Here is a 25739-nt window from a genome sequence, read left to right on the forward strand (position 1 = left end):
TGGGTCACACCCTGTGAAATATCCAGCCTCCCCAGTCATTCACCAGTTGTTTGGAAATGCCCGTCTTTCAATACACCTTTTTACACTGCTGATCGTTAGAGTCTGCTTTAATGAAAAACATGATTGATGTGACCCAGGACGTATACTAGCAGTGACTGAGGATATCATGGTTTGTCCTGCACCATCGTAAATCATATCATCACACTGCAAACTACCCATTTTAGACTACGTCCACACTAGCCTGGATAGATTTGAAAAAACAAAAAAAGATTAGTCTGAAAACGCCCCGCTCCCCACTAGCGTTTTCACTCGTTATCACAGAGTTGTGCGTCCACATTGAAACGGTCAAAAACGCTTACGTTCCAGTACTGCGCATGCGTGAAGCGCAAGAAGATTCAGCCTGCCTCATTTCTGTCTGTCGTTTATTTACTTTATGGCTCGTTGAAACGTCACAGCAAACTGTCGAGGAAAAGCAGAGTTTTTTAAATGAGACGAACAATGAGGTGGAGTTGTTGCTGCGAGTAACACAAAAGTACAAAGTTGCGAAGTTGAGATTATGTCATTAAATATACAAGATAGCCGTATTAGAGCTCTTACTGACCCATTACAGTGGTGTAATAATGGATTTATGTATTTGGGTATACAAATTGGTAAATCTGAGGATCAAATATTCAAATTAAATCATATCAAACTGTTGGAGCAAACCAAACTTAATATTCAGAGATGGATGGATTTTCCATTATCTCTTATAGGGAGAATTAATGTTCTCAGTGAGGCTTCAGCAGTTTTGCATCTGTCACAATATGGAGAGATTTCAGGATGCGTGTTTGCATTCATTGCAATACTTAAAAACGAAGCTCTTGCCAATCGAACACTTTCCAGATAGTATTGCCAGTGAATCAAAAATTCATGGTACTTTACTGCATAATTTCATCAGTTTTGCTATAATGCAGCACCAAATTATGATGAAGCCTCCACCAGCTTTTACTCACTGTTGCTTTCTCTATAATAAGAAGTGCCCCAAGACTTGTGCACAGTACTTTAGCAATACGTGAACCCCATACCATTAAAAGATGTTCCATTTTTAGGTACAAAAAAATGTCTATCCAAGCTCACAAACAATTTGATAATATTAAACACCTTCTGTGCCTGGCAGGAATACCACTCACTTCTGAAAATAAATATCTCTTTTCTTAGAAGGACACCCTTATTGGGCAACCCTGATCTCTCTTATCATATTGCTGACCCAATATTGCTGGGATGGAAGGACAGAAATATTCGAACTGTTGCTGACTTATACAATAATGATACATTTATTGACTTTCAACAACTAAAGGAAAAATTCAAACTCCCAGGACAAAATTTCTTCAAATTCCTACAAATAAGAGATTGGGTCAAAGAGAAATCCAAAGGATTATTCCCCGAGATACCTAAAGAAACTCCTCTTGAAACGCATCTTTGCACCAAACCATGGAAGTCAATAAAAGGAATAGCATCTTCTATATACACTATTATCAATGAAAAGTTACCTGACTATAATAAAGCGTCTTTAAAAAGAAAATGGGAGACAGACCTGGGCTATGTCTATGACGAGGTAGAATGGCACCATTTATTGGAACAGGCACAGACCATGTTAATTTCTACAAATCACAGGCAAATGCAATTTAATATATTTCATAGGATATATTATACCCCTTATAGGTTACATAAAATTGATACTAATTACTCCCCCAAATGTTTGAGATGTAAGGTGACAGATGGTGATCTCCTCCACATGCTGTGGAATTGCCCAGTGATAGAAGAGTTCTGGAGACGGGCCATTGAAATAATCTCAAGGGTAATGGGGATCCAAATCGAACTGGACCCAAAACTATGGATTTTAGGTGACACAGGTTCTATAAATGTGAATTATCACAAGAAATATTTTATTTCACTTGCGAGTACTGCAGTGAAAAAATGTATTCTGCTACATTGGAAATCTGAAAACTCTCCAACACTGAGACACTGGATTAATGAGCTAGCGTCCTACTGCACACCTGAGAAGATATTGCATAGTGTAAAAGGGAAATATGGAACCTTCGAAAAAATTTGGGGCCCCTTCCTGTCAGTACTACCGTCTTTGGACCTAACAGATCATAGAGATGACGCAAATCCCCCTGGGTCTGCCTTGAGTTGATCCCCGGTTAGGCCCTTCTGACTTGATTTCCTGAATGCTGTAGTTTTATCTTGTGGGATGTTGATTCCTGTGTATGAGAGTTTCTATAGATAGGTGTAAATATGGGCTGTCTGGATACACAAATGTGATGAGGTTGAGAGCCATACAGGGGTAAAGGGGTGGGGGGATGGTGGGAGGGGTTCACATGATGTGTTTTCTGTTTAGCTCAATTTTTTTTTGAATTCTTTGTTCTTTGTTTGTTTGTGTGTTTGTTTTAAATTTCTGTAATTACCAATATTGTCATTATTATTATTATTATTATCATTATTATGCCTGTATTTTCTGTGTTTGGTTTTCAGATGTTTGAGGTTATCCTTGAAAGCCATAGATACAAGAGTGTGCACCTGGGAGTGCTTCTGTGGTCACAATAGCCTGCCATGCTGTGGTTATTTGATGATACTTGCTCTGTCCCATAGTTGTGAGTTTTCTGTTTGTTTGTTTTTTTTTTTTCTTTCTTGCTTTGTGTGTCTGTTTGTTTTTTGTTCGTTTCCAATTTAAAAATTATAATAAAGCTTAGAAGAAAAAAAAAGTACAAAGTTGCAAAAGCGAGTGAGAATTAAATAATTTGAAGAAAAGCTATCTGGAGCATGTACAGACTGATATTAATCTTTAATTTGGCTGTCAAAATTCAGAGCAAACAAAACAACGGCTGTATAATTCCCTCCTATCTTTGTTTAATTGGTCACATGACTAAAATGCATCATCGTTTTAGAAAGTCTCCGTTTTCACTGTCCACACTGCGACACAAACGCAGCGTCTTCAAATGTATACGTTTTCGAGAGCGTTTTCAAAACGCTGCATTTTTCCTTGGGAAAACGCCATCTCAGTGTGGACTGGAGGCCAAACGAGAAAACGATGCGTGCATTCGTGTGGACGTAGACTTAGATATCATTTACAATCTAGTATAAACTTTAAGGCTACGTCCACATGTACATGGGTATTTTTGAAAACTGAGATTTTCCGTTTTCGTTTTAAAAAATAATCACGTCTGTAATGTTCGAACTCTTATTTTGAAATCACCGGAAGTAGATAGGTACGCCGGCTGGTGTTCATGTGCTAGCTTAGCAGTTTACAGTGGTTTGGATGCGTTGTTATATATTTACGGAATAAAAGAATCTATATGACGACTCCGAGGCGATTTCTTCATAAGCAGTGAAGACACAACATGGTGTCAGAGTGAGTAACTCCTCAGCGGACCCACTCGAAAAACTTGGTGGGCACACGACTGGTGCGACAGTCGTGTGCCCACCAAGAGTGCCTTTTGCCCTCAGAGATCGGGTCAAATCAGAGCTGGACAATATGGAAAGAGACAAGATTATCCAAAAAGTCACAGAGCCCACCAAATGGGTCAATGCTCTGGTAATCTGTGAGAACCCGAAAAGACCAAAACTCCGGCTGTGCCTGGACCCAAGACCTCTAAATAATGCCATAATGAGACCACACTATCCACTCCCCATTCTTGAGGATGTGACACACAAGCTTACAGGTGCAAACTTTTTCAGCATCCTCGATGCACGTTCTGGCTATTGGGCCATCAAGCTAAGTGAGGAGTCATCCTTTTTGACTACTTTCAACACAATCTTCGGCAGATACCGTTTCCTCAGACTCCCCTTTGGCATTGTGTCTGCTCAAGATGAGTTCCAGAGGAGGATTGACGAGACATATGAAGGCCTGGAAGGAGTGGCAGGCATCATTGACGACATCATTGTGTTCGGAAAAACAAAAGAGGAACACGACAAGAACCTCAAAGCCATGCTCAACCGCACAAGAGAGAGAGGTTTAAAACTCAATCCAGAAAAGTGCTGCATCTGTGTTACAGAGTTGAGTTTTTTCGGACATAAGCTCACAACCAACGGGCTGAAACCAGACCCACTCAAGGTAAAAGCTATCAAAAACATGAAACCTCCAGAAAACGCTGCAGAGCTGGAAACAATCCTTGGCATGGTGAATTATCTCGCCAGATTCGCCCCAAATCTGGCAGAAATGAGCGCACCACTCAGACTGCTGCTGCCCCAAGACATGCCGTTCAAATGGGAAGAAGAACACGCGCGTGCTTTTCAGCAAATCAAAGACACCCTTACTGCCGAACCAGGGCCAGTGCTTGCATATTTCAACCCTCAAAAGGAAGTAACTCTACAAGTAGACGCATCTAAAAATGGACTAGGTGCAACAGTCATGCAAGAAGGAAGGCCGGTCACATACGCTTCAAAACTGCTTAACAAAACAGAGCAAAACTACGCCCAAATAGAGAAAGAACTCTACGCCGTCCTCTATGGCTGTAAAAGATTTCATGACTACATCTACGGACGTCATATTACAGTCGAGTCGGATCACAAGCCACTGGAAAGTATACTACGCAAACCGCTAGCCTTGGCACCGCCTCGACTACAACGTATGCTGCTTGCTCTTCAGAAGTACAGCATAACACTTGTCCACAGGCCTGGAAAAGAGATCCCAGTAGCAGACACGCTATCAAGAAAGTCAATAGACGACAGTGGCGAAAGTGAGGAAATGGAAACACAAGTGCACACAATCATCCGGACAGCACCAGTGAGCACAGAGAAACTGGAATGCATCAAAACTGCCACGGCCCAAAACGAACAACTCTCTACCCTCAAACGCATCATCCGGTCAGGCTGGCCAGAGACACGCAAAAAGTGCCCAGAACTTGTCAGTGAGAACTGGAACCATCGTGATGAAATCACTGAGGCAGATGGACTTCTCCTGAAAGGTGAAAGAATAATAATTTCGCACTCATTCAGAAAAGACATGCTGCAACGAATACACACTGGACATTTTGGAGTCGAAAAGAGCAAACACAGGGCACGAGACATAATGTTCTGGCCAGGCATAAGCAAACAGATTGAACAGACAGTTATGAAATGTGACATCTGCCAAACGCATCGCAGCTCGAACCAAAAAGAGCCCATGCTGTCTCAAGAAATCCCAGAGAACCCATGGCAAACTGTGGGGACCAATTTGTTCTCATGGAACTCTGAAAACTACATTGTCATTTGTGACTACTTAAGCAGATACTTTGAACTCAAGCGCCTGCCAAACATCACCACAGCAGCTGTGATTCACAAGATGAAAGCCACATTCTCCAGACATGGCATTCCAAAGAAAGTCATAAGCGACAACGGACCATGTTACAGCTCACAAGAGTTCAGACGTTTTGCGGAGTACTGGGGATTCCAGCATATTACATCAAGCCCACGTTACCCCCAGAGCAACGGTTTAGCTGAAAAGACTGTCCAAACTGCAAAACGTATACTGACAAAAGCAAAACAGGACAAGATGGATCCCTACTTGAGCTTGCTGGAGTACAGGAACACGCCTGTTGGTGGCCTTAAATCCCCAGCCCAAATCCTCATGAGCCGTAGATTGCACTCCATTTTGCCCTCAACAACTACACAGGTCCGCCCTCAGGTCACCCCACAAAGCCTTGTGCAAGAAAGACGGGAGGAATGTCAACTTCGTCAGAAAAGACATTATGACACATCCGCCCGACCCCTGCCGACACCGCGGGCTGACGCACTAATACGCTACCAACAAGAAGATGGGACATGGCAGCCAGCCACTATTGTCAAACCAGCAGAGACCCCACGCAACTATCACATCAAAACAGGTGATGGTCAACTCCTGAGACGCAATCGCCGACACCTCGTCAGCACCCAGGACACCTCGCCATGCACTCCCACACAAACTAGCGTTTGTGATGACACGCAAACCACTCAAGACATTGTTCCAGAGACCAGATCTCCCCACCACACTCCAACTACAATGACTGAACCCTGCCCTCGGACCAGATTCGGCCGTGCCATCAAGCCAAGGCAGGTTCTTGATTTGTAACCCCCCCCCCCCAAAAAAAGAAAAAAGAGACACTTATGCAGCAGAAACTAAAGAGAGTGTTGAAATGTTTGGAAACTTAAGAAGTGTTGAAATGTTTGAAAAATAAATAAAAAATGTTTAGAATACACATACAGCAGCATAGCATATGCTGCTGAGAAGTATATTGTTTACATCTTATTATAGTCTCACTACCAGGGAAACGTTTTTGTTTGTTAAAGGGAGATGTAATGTTCGAACTCTTATTTTGAAATCACCGGAAGTAGATAGGTACACCGGCTGGTGTTCATGTGCTAGCTTAGCGGTTTACAGTGGTGTGGATGCATTGTTATATATTTTTACGGAATAAAAGAATCTATACTCCGAGGCGATTTCTTCATAAGCAGTGAAGACACAACACCGTCCACACGTAAACGCAGAAATGAAGGAAAACGCTGCTAGGAACATGCCAAAGCAACAGGTGGCGATATATTCCTAACCGTGTAGAAATGTTGGCCAATCAGAAGTCTAGAAACCTCGGTGGGAAATAGTAAACAAAGATGGGGCATAGAAGCATAACCAAGTCGTATGTGTGCAGTGTTGCCAACTTAGCGATTTTGTCGCTATATTTAGCGAGTTTTCAGGCCCCTTAGCGACTTTTTTTTCTAAAAAGCGACTAGCGACAAATCTGGCGACTTTTTCTGGTGTTATTGGAGACTTATTTATGACGACTTTTTGACGTGAAAGAGCGTGTTGCTCTTACTCTCAACAAGCAGCGGTGCTGCCGTGGGCACCTCACCCGTGCTAAAGCACTCACGGGCGGAGGATAGTCCTCCCCCAGCTGCAGGAGATGTTCATACCCATGGGTCCAAACTGCAAATGAATCGCGCATGGGCGAAGCCGCTGCTCCTGCACTGACTGTAACGCAGTCAGTTCTTCTTTTACTGTTATGCTGTTTTGTGGATCACAAGGTTTAAAACTACTTATAAATTCTCACACACAAAGTAACTCCACCAGAGTGCCTATTTTGGGTCACTTTTGCCGGTCGAAGCCCGGATAAAGGAGCAGGGTTGGAATTGTGACATTAAAAAACAATAATTGCTAAAATAAATTTAATTCGTAGTTCTAAATAAATTCTAAATGCATTTAGGATGTTTTTTGCTCACTTATTTCTCTCTCCAACAGCATAGGTTACAATTATATTAGCATGACCAATTATGCAAATTAGGTGATGATGTCATTTAGCAACTTCTAGCGACTTTTAGGACAGCCAATAGCGATTTTCCTTACTGAGGAGTTGGCAACACTGCATGTGTGGAGGGAGAGTAACTGTGTGTGTATATGTAAGCATTTAAACACTGCAGAGAGTAAAATAACAGTAACAGTATTGTAGAAATTCATTTCACCAAAACAATAACGTGGCGCAGTGTAACGTCAAAAAAGGCGCACACCTTTGACGCTGCATTTTCTCCGTTTACCTCGTCCACACGTAAATGCAAAAACGGCGTTTTCAAAAATATCCACCCTGGCAGGCGTTTTTAGAAATCTCCGTTTTCAGTGACCGAAAACGCCGTTTACGTGTGGATGGAACATAGAAAAATCTGTGTACGTGTGGACATAGCCTAAGAGCCTGCACTCAGAGGTATTTGAAATTGTCTCAAAAAAAAGTTACTCATTTTGTGCTCTGCTCTCTTCTGTGGTGCTAGCTTGATGCTGAAGTACTGCAAACACAATTTTATTGACATTTGAGCCATATAAAATGAACCCGCTTCAGTGTATTTTGTACTAAACTCTCTATTAGATTTAATTACTCATTAACCAAAGGTGCTGGAGCACCATTCGTGTTCATTCCAGTCCACTTTAACACCTTCCTGTAAATGGCCTTTACAATAGTTGGTGCCTGCTGCTCTGTAAGACACACTGCTTACCTTACCTGGGTGTGACGGCAGCAGACACTCTTGCTTTTCATTTTGACACCTGTATTTTTTTTTCAGGATTTTTGACTGTAGTGAAAGGTGTCAGCTGTATAATGTTGCTGCTAGGATGTCAAGATGAGTATTAGCTGGTCTTTTTCCTACTTATTTTTGCTGTGTCGCACAGCCTAAGGGCCACTCTGGGAAATGAGAATCACACCAAGACTCAGACTCACGTAGTTTAATACCATGTTGTTTCGTCAAATGTGTCACATACAGCAGTTTCAATTTAATCCACATAAAGCCCACTACTACTCATAAAAAAAACCAAAAACCAAACAAAAGTTTATTAGCCTTTAAGAAAAATTGTGTATTTTGATTGCAGCTCTACAAGAAACAGCCAAATAATGATACACAAGGCTTAATATAACACCCACTGAGGAATTTAATAAAACAATATTACAATTTTACAATGCTGTAAAAGCAACATGTAAAAAATTGTTTGGGTCTTCTTCAATTTAATTGCTGTGTAAGAAATTTCAACAAAGGTCTTTGCTGGTGTAGTTCACCTGTAGCATGACCAGTCAACTGCCATCATATGGGCTGTGTGAAACTGAAACTCGCCTTCAAAAGTCCATCACTCACATTTGGCTTGAGGAAACCTGCTGTGACCAAGGACAAAACAAAGACAGTGCTATTTTTACAGTCAAAACACACTAAGGAGTGATGGAGACCACCTGGGTAGCAAGAAACAGTTGACAACAATCAAGACAACAAGCAAGGGGGAAGTCAAATGAAACACAGCCAAAGAAGACAACCAGCTATCAAAATAAAACAGGACAAAGAAAAACACATAGGGGAAGGGCTAGTGATCACTGCAGAGGTGTAGTGAAACTGAGAAGTGTGACACAAATGGGATATGGGGATTGTTTACCTTCAAAGTAAAAGTTGTGCTTTTTGAAACATGTTGGCTTGACTTGACTTGTATTCTACTTTTCACTTTTATCACCACTCAGCTAGCTTAGCAACTATTTGCAAACAAACGTGAAAACAACCCTGGCAATTTGCTAGAAACCAAAACAATTGCCAGGAGATTGTGAAGGTTCTGCACCAACAGAGTGGCAGCCAGCACCCTCCAGGAACCACAGTGGTAGTATCCTTTCCAGTATGAAGGCCAAATCTCAAGCAATGCGTGCATGACGTCACAAGAGAAACACCAAGCACAGCAGTTTGGCGAGCTAGCGGTCAGATCGGCACCATGTAACGCTCTGAAAAAGACATTCAGCCAGAAAATGCTGGTGTTTTTCCATCTCTTACCCAGCTCTCGTAAATTCTTCTACAAAACACACATGTTCTTGAATCCAGAAGTTCTTCCTGTTTTTTATGTTTAACAATCCATTTTACTGCGTTACATTGTTGCAGCTGTGTTCTTTCAGGGTTTTGTTGCAGGGAAATTCCTGTGCAGACACATACCACCACCATTCATAGCTGCACTGCTGGTTTATAGTGTGATGAGCTGTTTAGGAGCACTGCAGCCTGGTCAGAACTTCTGTTAAATGGAAAAAAAGAAAAAACAAAAACAAAACAGATGATGTACCTCAGTGCAAATAAAGATGTTGGTATTCCCAATAATTCAATTATTGCAATTAAAGAGAGGACTTATTACTTATTACTACACTGACAGCTACTGCAATTTTTTAAAGGTAGACTGGGCTTACTAGAGAGTGCATTGAAGTACAGATTAGCTTAGATGCCTGCATGATTTCATTATCATTACTCAGTTGTCTTTTCATTTCAATCATAAAAAACAGAATAGGATGTTTCAAGTGTATATAGTGTCAAAGACCTCATGATGGTTTCTGAAACCATATTTAACTCTAGATGCAGCTGAATTGTGTCCAGCAGCATTTTGACTGATGCCTTTATTAATGTTGCTTGTAAGATATAAGGTACCTTTTTATATGGAAACCTATAGGTTAAAATACTAAAGGTATACCACAGAGTATTGAACCTGTAGAGTTGAGCAGAGAAACTACCTATAAAAGCCAAATGTGCTTTTTAATTTGCAAAGGGTCAGTGATTCAACTTTAAAGCTAGTCCTCAAATGGCCACTGGTGGAACTGCAGTTTGTGCCACTTCCATTTTGGCATCATTTGTCAACTCTGGAGGTTGCCCGTGGGTCTAGGAACAGTTCTTGGATTGGGATAAAATAAAAAAATATATGTATGGCCCTTCTTAACAGTAACCCTGTGTGTTGAAAAATGATGAGTTTGGAGTTGCAGCCCCTGGCACTCCTGCATAACCCAGTTTGCCAGGGCAGAGATGCCAGAAGGTGAATTAGCCACGCCAGCAACTGGATAAATCCTAAAGACTTTAGTAAATGTATTTACTTTCATCTTGCGCCATCATGAGGTCATCATTTCAATTTGGCTGCAATGTCCCCATAGATGGAGGGTACTGAAGGAGAAATATGATGACTGGGTTACTCTGCTTGTGCGTTTGAGATGTGTTTTTAATTTCAAAATGAAAACAAATGGAAATGGAGAGAAGGAAAAATGGAAAAAAAGTCTTAACAAAACCTCACAGGCTATTAATGTAATGTCCCTGAGTCATCACTATGAAGATGCAGAAGAATTTTTAATAAATGCCATATGTATACAGATTTATATGTGATATCTTGTGGTCATTCGTTATCCCTTGGGTTCAGTGTGTCCTGCAGATTAATAGATAACTCCAGCTAATGGGAGCAAAATGAATAATCTGCCTGACAGGAGAGTTTATTAAAAAAAGTTAATTAGAAAGCAGCCACCCTGTGGAAGGTCTGAGCATTCTCAGAAATTATGACCTTATACACAAAAACCTTAAACAGATGAAAGATGGGGAGGGGGGGTTAGCAAGCAACCTCACAATGCCCCACAGACAGGAGCACATGGAGCACACGCTCAGCCGGTGTTTAGTCTCCGACATTCCTCGCTTTTGTGAGCCACAGTTTGAATTCCCTCCTCCACTTCTGTTTGACATTCCTTCCTTTCATGCCCCTTTTCTTTGTTAATTGCCCTGAATGTTTTTATTGCATGGCTAATTAGCATAGCTTTACAGTGAGGTGACACCTGGTTCTGTTTCCCATGCCACAGTACAGTGTCGCTAACCAGCCCGGGGACAGGGAGTCTAACAGTTGTGTGGTGGCTTGCAGACGCCCGCTCACATAGTTTGATGGATGAGTAACTGCGGCCCATTTGTAATGCAGTGCCATTAACAGGCACCAGTCCCGGGGCTGAACAGTTCAGACTGCTGATTATCACCAATGAGAAACAAAGCTGCACTTAAACTTTTTGTGAACTCTGGTTTGGGCATTTCTATCACTCGTATCATTTCTGTAATTATGGAACAGTTTATCTTAACTGTCCTGTATTAAGAGGAGCATTTTAGTAATATTTGTTTATGCTAGCTTTCCTCAAGACCCTACACACATTTGTTTGGTTGAAACAGTACATTTGAAAGTACTCAGGTTTTTTTTTTTTCAGGCTGATGTTCGGAAGTAGTGCTAATGGACACCATGGACACCACAATGTTCATGGACACCACTGTAGAAGTGGTGTCCATGAACATTTACATGAAATGTAAAACAACAGCTGGCCTTATTCTAAATACATCTTGACAAAAAAGAAAGAAAGGAATCGACTAAACCCACGTCCTGAAAGATCAGCTGATACAGATAACTGTACAAACTTGTCTGACAGTTTCTGATATGTGCAAAAGTCTACCTAGATAAATATTATACCTGGTTATTTTTTAAAAATTGTTGTATAATATTTTGTCAGTCTTTGTTTTGAATGCACCACCCTTCCCTCCCCTCAGGTTAAGAGTTTGGGTGTCATACTTGATAATACTCTTTCATTCCAGTCTCACATTAATTACATAACACGGTCTGCTTACTTCCATTTACGTAATATTCACCGACTCCGTCCCTTCCTTACTCCCCATGCTGCTGCCATCCTTGTCCATAGTCTTATTACATCCCGTATTGATTACTGTAATTCCCTCCTATTTGGTCTCCCTAAAAGGTCCCTTCATAAACTCCAACTTCTTCAAAATTCTGCAGCTCGGGTCATAACTTGCACTCCGTTAAGTGCTCATATTACCCCAGTTCTTCAGCAGCTTCACTGGTTGCCCATAGAAGCCAGGATAAATTTTAAAATCTTACTTCTTACGTACAAGTGTATCCATAAATCTGCTCCTTCATATTTGTGTGACCTGCTCCATATCACCACTGTTTCCCGCCCTCTCAGATCATCATCTGCTATTCATCTTACTGTTCCGTCCTCACACCTTATTACTATGGGGGAACAGAGCTTTCAGTCGCTCTGCTCCTCGGCTCTGGAGCTCTCTTCCTCCTGCACTAAGAAATATTGACTCCCTCTCCGTATTTAAGACACAGCTCAAAACACATCTGTTTAAACTGGCTTATTCGCTTTAATGCTGATTTTATCTGTTGTCACGCTCTGTTTTGTAATTTTAACTTATTTTATGTATTTTATGACTACTGTTCCTTTTATTAATTGTGTTTTTGTAAGGTGACCTTGGGTTTCTGAAAGGCGCCCTCAAATAAAATGTATTATTATTATTATTATTATTTTTCAGTACATCATTTAAGTGCTTAAAAAGAGATTCTCAAAAAGCAGTACATGTTCAACCCTGCCATCAGTGCCACCATGCTGTACCTGACTCATGTGTCCGATTGTTCTTCTGACTGCACAGAGGTACCGCGATCAGGTGCTCCAACCTGTACTTATGCCATTCTTGTGGCAGCACCCCACCCTGTGGTTGTTGCAGCATGACAATACCCATCCACATAATATCAGAGCAGTGCAGCCTTTCTGGATCAGGAGTACATACAGAAACTTCCCTAGCATTCAGTCCTTATAGGTATCTTTCTACTATCCTCCTCAGTCACACAAGCCTTCGTTATACCCTTCTACACAACATCCATGAATCTTCTCTGTGGTCCTCCTCTTTTTCTCCTGCCTGGCAGCTCCAAATCAGATATTTGGATATTGTAGGTCCTCCTCACCAAAGCTAGTGCCAAGGCTCTAAGTTCCTTTAAGTGCACTGTGCTTATACACTGCATTTAAAGATGAATATCTGCTTAGGGTCTGAAAGTAATGCCAATGCAGAAGTGTTATTTCACAGAGTGAATGGCATTCCTAGGAAAAAGACCCCAAATCTCACTTGATCTGTGACCTTACTGAACCTGTTTCCTGATGAGTTTGTTACAATCACTACTTTCAAGTGTTACTATATACAGCATGATGTTTTTTTTTATTATGCTTCCATTAGAGCAGCTTACTTTTGACTGAAGACACAACTATATTAGCACGCAATGTCACTCAGTGTTCTGTCACTCATCAAGTGTAGTTTGAAAACACAAAGATGGCAGCAGCCCAACCATTTTCAGCCCGAGGCTTCAAAACTGGATTTCACTGGATTTCCATTTGGTGATGTCACAATGAATACACCAATCTTTCATATACAGTCTGTGTTTGCGATTCCCAGCAGTGTCACAGCACCAGGAAAATTCCAGTGCTTACATATCCATAAATGTGTCAAAATTCCCTTTGAGTGTTTCCTTTTGAAAATGTGTTATTTAATTATTATAATTTTTTGTTTCCTCAGAATTTTTGAGCCCTTGTAACTAAAATATACTTAAGGGCTGAAAAATAAGCTCTCTTAATTTTTACTGATAGAATCACATCTGGAAGATGAGCCTGGTACCAAAATAGTAGTAAAAAATTAAAAAAAGACTTTTCATATGCTGCAACCTGTTTCAGCCACTCAGCTACTTTTGGAAGTTTAGCCAAAATACTTTTTCCAAGTTTCCTCCAGTGAGTTACCAGGAAGAAAAAAGGATAAAACATGCTGAGATTTCTGTTTAAAATCCAGAGTCCTGGAGTGGGTCTAAAATTGATTTGGTTGCAGTTTTTAAAGAACTCAAATGTGTTCAACAGCTCTGAAAAGTTTGTGTGGTTAAATTATGGGGGCTCAATAAAGCACAAAGGGAGAAAAAAACAAACCAAAACAAAAATAAAATAAAAAATAGGATTTTTTTATACAGACAGCCATTCACAAGTGCAATTTAGATTCACCAATTAACCCCATTAACTGCATTTCTTTCTTTTTTTTGGACTGTGGGGGGAAGCAGGTGTACCTGGAGAGAACCCACGCAGACACAGGAAGAGAGGCCTGAAAAAAAATATGATTGTGATAACACAATTTCCCCCAAATCCAAAGTTAAGTGGCACAGAGGAAAATATTCATCAGACTGTGAAAAAAATGTTACATTTTCCAGCATTGGTACTTGGTCCTGCGAGATATATACATTACCACTGTCCTATCTACACATTAGCCAACAATAACCATTTAAAGAAAGTGCAGTGACTGTAGCATAGTAAAAGATCTGGTTGCGTATTTTCTTTATTTTATCATACTTCAGGCATGAAATCTGTAAGATGGACAGGCTGATTGTGCCATCCTTTCCTTCTTATCCGTACAGCAGCATCCATTTACAGTAGCACAATCTTTTGTGGCAACTGTAACTGAGTAAGGGGTGGGAATTCAAGGAGGTCTCACAGATGTAAAAATAACAAATTTAAAAATAATTTACTTACAACCCCCCCCCCCCCCCCCCCCCCCCAAATAAAATTATTATAATAAAAACAGCACGGGCCAGGCAAGCTAAAACTATAGAAAGGCAAATTAACAAGAATCAGTGGTAATAGATCCTTCTTATTTCCTTCTAGCCTTTCTGACTCATGCCAAGGCAATATGTATTACTATTAGATGATTTTTCAGATGTTCATCCAATGCAAGACGTGGTTCTGATTGGATATTACTGTCACTGGTCACGGTCATGTGACCTATCACACGTGATTTAAGATGATGCCGCCCTGTGATTCACTGTCTGAACAGCATGTATGCTTGAAACATCATATACTATAAGCTGCAATGAATAAGGAAAATGGAGTTTTGCAGTGTGTGAACCATTAAATCTTTTCTGTGTTTAAGTGTTTTTCAGGTCTGCACCAGCCCCACATGGCAGTGAGGATGTGCATATATATATATATATATATATATATATTTTTTTTTTTTTTAAATTTATTTTTTTTTTTCCCTGTTTTATCAGTGGGAATATTTTTAATTTAAAAGCAAACACGACTGTGAGGCTTGCCACCTGTTAGGAATGGACTGAATCTTAAAGGCTAAGTGTGCTGACCTCTTGTGTAGAAAGGAAACAACTGGCAGTAATTCACACCGAGCGACACCAATTCTTCTGTAGAAACTGCAGAGGGACAGTAGTCATTGGCCATGGGCAGAGGTCTAAGCTCTGACCCGCATCCAGATCTGACTGCACATCAAGTAATTTCCTCAGCTTCTGTGTGTCTCCAACAATGACTGACTGCTTTCTGAGCTCTCTGCACCCTGCTTTCGTCTCCTTTCCTAAAAACCAACCCCTCCTTCGCTCCATCACTTCATGGATGCCGATTAAAGTTTATTGCCCCCCATTACGTTAGGTTCTCTGCTATGTTGCTTTGCTGTGTCTCTTAAAGGATGGACAGGTGGGCATGTGTGATATATATATATATATATATATATATATATATATATATATATATATATTTTTTTTTTTTTTTTTTTTTTTTTTTTTTACTGATTGGGAAGACATGCTTTCAAAACTAAAAAGAACATTTCAAAATGAAAGCATGCAAATGAGAAAAAAAATTTTAAATATTTTTTTTTCCCAAAATAATAAATTACTTCCACAGTGTGACACAACCAAAACGAGAAGAAGAAAAAAAACATTTTTATTTTGCACAATAGCAATGGGTATATTTCATTAAGTAGCTAACAAAGTGGACCCTTGAACAACTGAGTTAAAAGTGGAAACTCTTTCCAAGAAAAAGAATAGAAAGCAAAGAGGAAAAGGGAAATAAACAGTGAGTAAAGAGTAAATAGTTATAGATAGGCATTTCCACAGCAGAGCGATCTGTGACACCTGAGTGGTAGAAATCAGCATTAAGTGGTATAATTTCCACTAGATCAGTAAGTAAGAAAATAACCATACTTCATACAAACAAACAAGCAATCAGCTCAGCAGCTTAGTAAATGGTTTGGGAGGCTTTTTCTGTTGTCACTTGATATAAAAATAGATCACAGTGACTATAACTAAAAATACACAAACAGTAATTGTAGCTAACTAGCTACACAATCTTTCAGCAAGGCAAACTGTCCAGTGCCTCTGTTACAATTTCTTTACTTGTCTGCTCTCATAATTTACAGAAGGGGCGAGAATTTCATGAGAAAATATTGCTAAAATTCCAGTGCACATTGTTAAATGACAGTAGGAATAAATTTGACTCAGTCTGGGGGTTAAAAGTTGATTCATAATCGGTGTGGAGTTGTGCAGATGTTTGTACGCTTTGACTCTCACAGTGCTGGAATGCTCTGGAAGTGTTTATAGTCTGGTGTTTACTCTGATCTGTACTGTCTGAGGACACGGTGTCTTTATGCCAAATGAAAAGCATACTTAATTTCCAAAACAATGATTCTTTGGACTCGGCAGTCCATCCCAGCACCACGACTTTCCCGTGTGCTGTTTCCAAACTATGGTCAACAGTGTAAACTCATAGGAGAGTGAAAATGAATATTTGTCTTGGCATCTAGAGTGCCAGGGAGAAAATTAGCCATGTGTTAGAAATAACAGCATAACTGTCAAAGCCCTACAGTAATGTGCAGGCCTGCTCTCCTGGAACAGGCGAGGTGTGAAGGAAAGGAGGCGGGAAAAGCACTGTGTGCTGTCAACAGACACAGCAGTTTGGTAGCTAAGGACAAGGGTCACCTGCATCTTCCAAAAAGTTTCTGTTCCTGAACACAAGCCCCGCCCTCTTCAAGTCAGGCCGCTAGTTTATACTGGAAAAATATTTTGCGTATCAGTGCCTGGATGTAAAAATACCCTATCACTCACTGTAATAACTCTGGAATTCAATACACAGCTCACTCGATCATTGCAGAACAACACAAAGTTAAGTTAAGCTTCAGGGAGGGTGCCCTGGAGAGGCACAAAGATAACCACCAAAAAGGGAATAGTTTTTAAGGTGGTGGCCGCAGACCATCGCTCATTCCTTATCTTCTAGATGCTTAGAAGTAAGCAAAGAGAGTAGATGTGGGGAACAGGAAAATGAAGAAGGAATTAAGGAAAATTGGGAAGAAAAGAGGGACGGTGTGAATAGAAAGTAAAAGGAAAGGCAATGAAATTGATATATATATTTTAAAAAATCAAGGTATAAAGCCACCAAGCTTAAATGATTGTCAAAAAACAAATAAGGAAGGAAGAAGATGAAGGCTTGTGCAGTTTTGTACCTAACCTCAGTGCTTACGTTCCCTGCCATTTTACAGTGTAACAAACTAAACTAAAAGATTAAAATGTTTAAAAAACATTACACGCAAAGTGCATCTAAATTGTCGTTCTATTTATTTGTAATCTTGCAATAGCCGTCGTCTCTTTGATCTGCTTCCAGATCACAAAATGAAAGAAATTACATTCTATTCATTATAGATTAAAAATTTGCCTTCATAAAAAACCAACAATTCTCTAGGCGCATACACCAGACAGTCATAGAGAGGAAAAAAAACTTTTACAAGAAGAAACCTCAGAGAGCAAGCTCTGGGAGGGCATCCATCTGCCTCGACTGGGGAGGCTGGAAAGAAGAAAAGAAGGAAAAAAGGGGGAAAAAAACAAGAGTGGAAGAAAAGAGGAGGGGGAAAAGGGAAAGAGAAATGGAAACTTGGAAAAACAAATCACAAAGGGATTGGGAAGGAAATGAGGAAAGAGAACAAGGATGGAGGGAAATATAAAAAAAAACCCCAGAAGGAATAAAAGGCTGTAACTAAAGAGGGAGACAAAGTTTTTCAGAAAGTGATTGCACATTGAATGCAACTTTATTAAAATGACCATGAGTCAAAACAAAACCCACAAAACCTATTGAGCTTTTCTTTCTCCTTTTGTGGCAATATATCAGTGTGTTTTGTTTTTGTTTTCCAGAGATTTATATTTGATAGAAACAAAGTATTTTCATTGTTAAAGATCAGTCAGATTGCTCATGTTGTTTTAGCTGCAGGAAACGGCAGATTACTGGAAAAAAGATGGAGAGCCAGTTGGATTTCCTCCGTCTGCTGTGCTGCACCGTGAGATTCACACTAATATCGCGCTGCTGCGGCTGCACTTCAAGGTCACAGCTTGGAAAACACGTTGAAGGTTATGGTGTGCAATTTATGAAGTAGTTATGTCTTAAATTTTCACTTTTTTACCCCAATTCTCTTCATAAGCGTGCACACAGGAGACGATTCTACAATCTGTGAAGTCACTGAAAAGTGAAATGCTCTGAAACGTTTGAGCTGTGTTGGCGGATGTGGTGCTTAAATGAGAGGAGCTGCCAAAATTCACATTTTCAATCACGAGTCACAGAAAGCTGTGGGTTCTTATTGGTCAGTCATTGCGGTTAACTTTGCAATTTGGTTTTATCAAGGAAGCAGTAGGATGTGTTCAGATTGGAAACAATATAAAAGATGAACATAGGCACCAGCAGCACAGAGGGGGAGGATGGGTCCGTTGTGTGATGTCTGTTAGCAGAGATGAGACCAAACAGACACAGACTGGCTTTAGCTGGCTGTTCTGGGACACCTGTTGGTCAAAGTGGCCATGGTCTTTAAAGGAGATTTACTCTTCTTTGTTAAACCTATGCTGTAGGTACATCGTGACTGCAGGGCCTTCTGAAACTCTGCGCCGTAATGTGACATGTATCCCTCTAGAAATGTAATTGCATATCATGATGACACAGGCATAAATTCCATCTACAGAGTTTGTCTCTTCAGAAGGCTACGTCGGAGGCTCTATATCATAGGTGTCAAACTCTGGTCCGCGGGCCAATCTTGGCCCGCAGCCTAATTACATTTGGCCCGCGAAGCTATACCAAATTACTATTAGAGCTGGTCTACTGGTATTATACAGCTAATATATATATTGTTTAGTATTAAGCTTTGCTTGTTCCATATCCAGTTTTTCAGCAAAACGTGTTTGAGTCCATAAGAAAAGATTCATTCTTATATCTGGAGGAATAAATATATTTCAATAAATATTAACGTTAGCCCGCGACTTTGTTCCAGTTTTGAAGTTTGGCCCACTGTGTATTTGAGTTTGACACCCCTGCTCTATATATTCAACACAAAAGGAGAAATAAACTTTTTTTAATGTAAAAAGAGTTGTTATGGAGGGAGAGATTATCTACAGAAGCCGAATTCATGTTGTTGTACCAGACTGAAATCCCGATGCAAAGTTGGGCATAATATGGAAGTTAGGATCAACTCATTTCTGGAGCAAGCCTCAACTTGTCACTTGTAGAACTGCAATTTCTGGCATTTCAGACTCAGCTTTATTTATCAGCTCCAGGGCTTGTCATTTAGTTTAATTGGTGGACTGACATATGTGATGTTTTCATCTTTCATTCAGAGCTTTCAATAATTTTAATATCGGTTCACAACACATATTTGGTTATTCAACCTGTTACCTTTTGTCTAACAGATTGGATTGATTGGATGTTGCCTCTATGTAACTACATGAGAACAAATATTTTTTCTTTTTTTTGTTCCGTTATTTGTATTTTTCTCTATTTAGTTAGCTTTTGGACTCAGATTAATATAAAACATAATAATATTTTGTGTTGTTAATTATCAGTGATTAAACTGATACACTTTCAACAGATGCATTGTTAATGTGATAATCCAAAATTTAATAATATATTTGTAAAAAAGTGTTGGCTATTATGTGAAATTAGCCTTTCTGAATAATAAGTATTACAATTTTATTCAGAAAGCAGAAATATGGGCTTCAGACATATGCAACCACTGTCCTTGCTGGTTGTATGAACAACAGTGCATTCAAGTGCGGATAATCGAGCACATGTAACAGAGGTTTGATGATAAAGATTATGAAAGTAGACAGGAACAGACAACAGGCAGGGTGGCGAGCATGGGAGCCTGTAGCAAGAAAGATAACATGACATGGGGAACAGGGAACAGGTGAGTGGGCGTGTACTCAGGAAGGTGGAAACACGCTGTGTGCTGTCACTATGTGGAGAATTAGGTTGGGACCAGTGGGAAAAACTGATGGTGTCTGGTGGATATATGGAGAACAGGAGAAGCAACTATAGAGAAAGATGTAAGAGAGAGGGCAAGAAAGGAAAATGAGAGATTATTACGATTAAGATTTGTTTTCAGTGTAGCAGCAGCACAGCCCACAGGACCACAACCAAAGAAAGCAGATCTACTGGAGCTCACAAAACTGTATAGTTTCCCAGTCCTTTCCCCACACTGCAACACTTCACTGTATTTTAAGGCTCCCCCACCTACCAAATCCCACTCCCCTGCTTCTGTCTGGTCAGAGTTTCCTTTAGTACTGCTGCTTTGGCACAGTGTTTGCAGTAATACACTGGGCTCACTGCCAGTTTGTCACATATCGGCACCAGGTCAGGACCCTTTGGCATCATATTAGAAAGCACTCGGTACTCTTCTTGCACAGTTAATGGTATGAACGGGCATATTTTAGCTCAAAAGAAGATCTTTTCCTCAGTCTAATCAGTGAATAAATGCTAAACTTAACGCAGAAGGATAAATCTTCAAAATCAGAGAGTGCCTGATAGTCTTAATGTCCCTCAAACAAGACTGTCTGCTATGATGCCAACGACACCTCGAGTATAAGATACAAAAGGTACTTTCAAGCTGTTTTGTCAGAACCACTGAAATTTCATATTCATGAGCGCCACTTGTCTAACAGACGTCGATGGTACTTTATGTACTTAAGTCAGCTTGTGAATCCATGAATTTAAAGGAGACTGTCTATACTATAGCAGTGCAGCTTTGACTTTAATGTAAAATCTGATCATCTTCCACTGTTACATGCCCTTTAAACACGATGCCAGATTTATACACTGAAAGTTTTCTTTCATGGGCTTCAGTGGCTGTATGGTGTAGTGGTTCAACTAACAAGCAAAAGATCCCTGGTTGACTCCCAAGAGAAGACACAAATCCCTTGGGGGTTACATCATGAAGGGCATAAAAGTCTGCCAAATCAAATATGCAGAGCTACCCGCTGTGGCGACCCCCTTGTGAACAAGGGAGCAGCTGATAGTAGTGTTTCTTCTTCTTTATCGCCATAAAAAGCAGGTCTTAATTTCATACCGAAATCTTATATCCACTGTCAGTCAGACTTTTGGTTTGTCCTAGCGAAACAAAAAGATCCACATCAAACAAGCAGGTTTAATGCCACTCCTAACGGATACTGTTGGTATTTTCACCTCTGGTTGTTGCTCAGCATCAGAGAATCAGTGGCAGATTTGGTGTCATTCTCAGGTTGTTTTCATCCAAACACACAGAACAGAGCCAGCGTGTATGAAAGCGGCCTCCCCAGAAGTATCAAAGATGCGGCTGGCTCTTTGTCAAGACAAAGACGTAATGAGATCTTAGCTGCTCTGAGTCAGCCCCCGAGAGTTTCCCCCCCACCAAACGTCCGGGGCCAGCCGTAGGTCAAGCCTCGCCTTGTGATTTATGTTTTTCTTTATCAGATGTAATGAGTGCTCTCACAATTAGCTGGAGACACGCTATCAGAGTCCACCTCCGTGTCAGCGCTGACCCTTGAAGACACAGCTGCCTCTTAACGATGGTCGGGGTGAGCCTGTGATTTCTGGTTTTAATGGGCGGAAATCGCAGTTTTGCCCGCTGCAGCCGTGGCTCGTTACGCCGCCTCACGAGACTGACTCTCACCTCGTCACTGTGGAACATGGCCGTCTTTTTTTTTTCTGGCCCGCATCCTGCTGCAGTCTTTGAGGTTTTTTGTGGCCTTGTAAATCACCTTTGGTAGGACCTCCTCACTGCTCGTAGGTGTCAATGATGACAAATAAGAAAAACTGGAAACAGAACAGGAAAAAAAATGAATTAACTACACTGTTTTTTCTAAATGCCTGTAAATAATGAGCATGAACAGTAAAATGCATTTAGGTGGAAAATAAAATGTGACATGGGTAGAAGCAACCAATAAGCTTTCAGTAATGCTAAACATGCTTGACATTTGCTCCTGTGCATTTAAGTATGATGCCTGTACAAAGCATGCAATGTCATTACCGCATAAAAAGGTTAAGCGGTCTTGCGTTCTGCCCAGATATCCTCAATTTCATATGGAGCCACAGTAAAGCAAGTGAGCTAATTTATAATTTAACATCCTGGTATTGTAATCACAGTTTTTAAAAGTTTCATCTATTCCTGTATGATCAACTGAAATTATTACTGGAAGGCAGGACTGGGTAAAATCTGATTCTAGTCCAATGCAAAGCAATTTTCAGACTAAAGGGATGATATCAATATTAATAATAGTGTTAAGATGAATGCATTAAACTACTTAAAAATCCCCATTTGTTGCTTTTAGCGGTTTCATTCCTTCACAGGAAGAGGGGGCGGAGCAGTGCACATGTGTGGATGTGAGCATAAAAATAAAATGCATCCTTTAATTCGGAAGCGCTGCAGGTTAAGACAAGTTTTACACTCATTGCTATTAATAGTCCTGATCCTTGTGCCAATACAGACCAATACAGGAAGGTCAGCTCTGTGATTGGCTGCAAACCAAACACTAATGAAGCTGTGGTGGAGATGAGGTCACCCAACAAACTGTTAAGCTGCTTTCATGCAGGATGCGGCATGCACTGCGGTGGTCACCAAGTTCAGCGATACAGAGGAAAACAGGCAGAGTTTTCAAAACTTCCAGTAGGATATGAGTCTGTTTTCTAACCTTAGAGCTTTAATAGATCTGTCAAGCTACATTTTTCCTCCTGTGGTCTCCACACAAACTCAAACTGCATTTATCTTCCCTGCCCGCTGCCAACTGGATACCTCGTCTCTTGTGGCCAAGCAGACAGTTGTCACAGCAGAAGGCAAGTTCAAAACTGTTAAACTCAATAGTTTTATTTCAGACTCTGTACTCTAACCTGGCTACTGTAACACAGGAATTTCCCAGATTTTGCGATAAATAACACATATCTTATATTTATTTCCTTATCTGTCTTATATCAACATTCCTCTAAGAAAGAGTATTATTTATGAAAAGCAAGTCATTCCCAACTGCAGCTAGACTCATATGATTGTGTTTGTTTTCACTTATTTACACTGGGAGAACACAGATTGGCTTGCATAATGGTGATCTGTTGGTTTATTTCATTTTCCCCCTCCCCCATGTTCTTTGCTCATATTTATTCTGGTAAACAACATGAATAAATATTGGTAGAACGACTATGAGGTTTATTACAAAATATAGTTGAAATGTAGCATGTATAATTTTAGGAGGGCCTGTGTAGTTTCTTTACTCTGAGTGGATAAGCAGCCTCTTAAGTAAATTCAAAGGGCAAGCAAAAGGTAGCTGCTGGGGTTGCTCCAATTAACCCTACCTAAGGCTAGTATTACGGTCATTAGTCAAAAAAGGTAATATATTATCCGTGATCGACTCACTTTTGTTTTAGTACTGTAGTATGTTACTTAATTAGTCCCTGGAGAAAGTAAATATTTTCAGTACTTTCACATTGCTCTGTAACATGGCCTGAAATGCATTGCCATATATTTACAGTCACACACAGTGGTACAGATCCCTCAAAATTTAGAAATGAGTGAGTTTTTTTTTTTTCCTATTAATGTATCATATTCACACCTGGTGCGTCATGAGTCATGCTTTAGCTTAACCCCCGAAACACAATCCAATCAGAGGCACTACAGGGTGGGCCCATAGAATCTTTTCAAAGTAAAAGCCAAGTATAGCATTTTTCTTTTTTTAATTCGTGTTTATTTTTTATTGTATTTTTTTAAAGACCTCTGTGACCTCATAGCTGATCATCATTATCTCAGTTGTTCTCCTGACTTAAGTTTGGTCCGTTTGCAGCATCCTGCCAAGCGATTGCATTTGTCCCTGACCATCGAGAATCCTCACGGCAACTTTTATCGAGTTGAAAGAAGTTAGCATTCATCCTCCACCTTCACTGTTATTATGCTAACATAGCTGTGTCGATCACGTAGCACATCGTTATATATCAGCTAGCCAAACTAAAGTAACCCTACAAACGCCACTGCTGTTTACTTTCCTGTCTTCATTTATGTCAGAAGTGATAGCAGAGCTGTACGCCTTAATTTCTTTTAGAAATCTCTCAGTCAGGACAGGCTATATTATATTGAGATGGAAACTAGCGAGCTAACTCCTTGCTAACTTCAAACTCCATTAAGCTGAATAAATTCCGTTTTCATGGATGCCTGGATGTTTAACTTAACTGTTTCACATGGTAGAGCAGCCACAATGATCATTTTATTACAGATGAAAAAATTTAGACAGTTAACTCTCAGTGATGCCGCAGTGAGCGTTTGGCTTATAGACCTGCAGCGCAGTTTGGGCACAGACACGGCTAATTACATCAGACTTAAAGACCGGATAACTGATGAAATGTTTGTCATATGGGTCAGAAATGTCAGCTGCAGGTCAAGCACAGAGGAGATGGGGTGGGGGTAAATGTTAATTGTAACAAATACAATGCTACAGTATTGTTTCGCTAAAAGCAATTAGCCTGTTGCTAGGTGTTGGTCAATTATTCCAGTGGGTTCATAGCATATGATACATCAGCGGCCCCCAACCCCCGGGCCTCGGACCGGTACCGGTCCGTGAGTCGTTTGGTACCGGGCCGCGAGTGTTGAGGCTCAGGTGTGAAATGTATAGTTTTCAGGGTTATTTTGTTATCGTTTTTAGCGTTTACTCGGTTTTCCTTGGTCTTTTCACGTGTGTTATGAATAAATTTTCTTTTTTTCTTTACCGGTACTAGTTTTATTTTGTTGTATTTATCCGCGACACCTTAAAGGCCGGTCCATGAAAATATTGTCGAGCATAAACCGGTCCGTGGCGCAAAAAAGGTTGGGGACCGCTGTGATACATAACTCAACATTTGTGAACATAAATCACATGATGTTGTAATGAAATAAAAATGATACAATGCTTTTCTATTCCATTATAGGCGCATAAATGCCAAAAAAAGTAATTTAAGCTATTTGCTAGGTGGTTGCTAGGCAACATAATGGCATATTTGATATATTTAAGAATCTTCAGGGTCCCAAAGTATACCTGTGTGCCAGGTTTGGATGCTTACCTCTTGATGGTCTTGGAAGAGTTCACAGACAAATAAACAAACGCACAGAGAGAGATTTAGTTTATTATGGTCAGAATATTGTTTTAGTTTCAGTTTCTCTTACATGTTTTAGGGCAGATATCATTTTAAGTGAGGACAATCAGCCTATGTTGCTGTAAAACTCATTTATTAAAAAGTGAATTGCATTATAAGAGCTTAAAAAAATAAAATTCAAATGATTTTATTTATTGAAACAAGATGATATGAAGGCCTGAAATTTTAATGGAAAACTTTTACAGACCAATATTTGATGGAATGAGATTTTGTTTTTATTTCTAAAGCATCACATAATCTTCCAAAGTGGTTCAAATAAAACGCTGCTCTCCACTGAGAGTATGATGGAGTGTTCTGTAAACCTCAGATCAATTCTTGAATGTGTGATGTGACTGTTGCTGTTTCTGAAACAGGATGTATATCATTTCTCCACTCAAAAGAAAAGAGCTCTGATGACAGATTCACTTTTCATTCTAATAA

Source organism: Aulonocara stuartgranti (assembly GCF_965226115.1).
Source record: "Aulonocara stuartgranti genome assembly, chromosome: 7".
Lineage (NCBI taxonomy): Eukaryota > Metazoa > Chordata > Actinopteri > Cichliformes > Cichlidae > Aulonocara > Aulonocara stuartgranti.